This window comes from Herpailurus yagouaroundi, unplaced genomic scaffold (genome assembly GCF_014898765.1).
Source record: "Herpailurus yagouaroundi ecotype Mexico unplaced genomic scaffold, PumYag 180, whole genome shotgun sequence".
In the NCBI taxonomy this organism is placed as follows: domain Eukaryota; kingdom Metazoa; phylum Chordata; class Mammalia; order Carnivora; family Felidae; genus Herpailurus; species Herpailurus yagouaroundi.
This window is the reverse complement of record NW_024412411.1, coordinates 7,344,229-7,344,807: the sequence shown is the minus strand read 5'-3', so window position 1 is coordinate 7,344,807 and position 579 is coordinate 7,344,229.

The following is a 579-nucleotide window of genomic DNA, read 5'->3' as shown; positions in this document are numbered from 1 at the left end:
GAATGTTCTGGATCATTATCCGCTCCTATATTTTCCTACTGGCGTGTGCACACAAACAGGTGATGTTCTGTCCCCATTCTATACACCTTGTTCCAAGAGGTGGTTTTTGTTGTTGGTTTTTTTTTTTTTTTTTTGAAATTATACAATAACAATACTCACAAAGCCAGGGGGTGAATACTTAATGAACTGGTTTGGCCTGTCAGCATATCAACGCTTGCGTTGAGTTAAGGACATCTTGTACAGTTCATTTATTCTAACAGCAAGCTCTGCAGTTTTGATAAGGCTGCCACTTCTTAAACTTTCGTCATATGAACAAACTTAAGTGGTTTTTGCAGCCTGGCCATGTCCTCTCCCTTCTAGAAGAGTCCTTCACACACACTTTTTATCCACAACCCCAGTTTGCCGAATATCTGCTGCACATTCAAATTCAGCCAACGTTTATCTAGCCAACACCAGGACCTTTCACACATTTTATTTACCCCTTATCCTCTAAGAAGATCAGAGTCCAAGTCAATGGCATCCTGCGATGCTAATCCAGCTATCCCATCCCTTGAATCCACTCAACTTTCTGGAGACGTC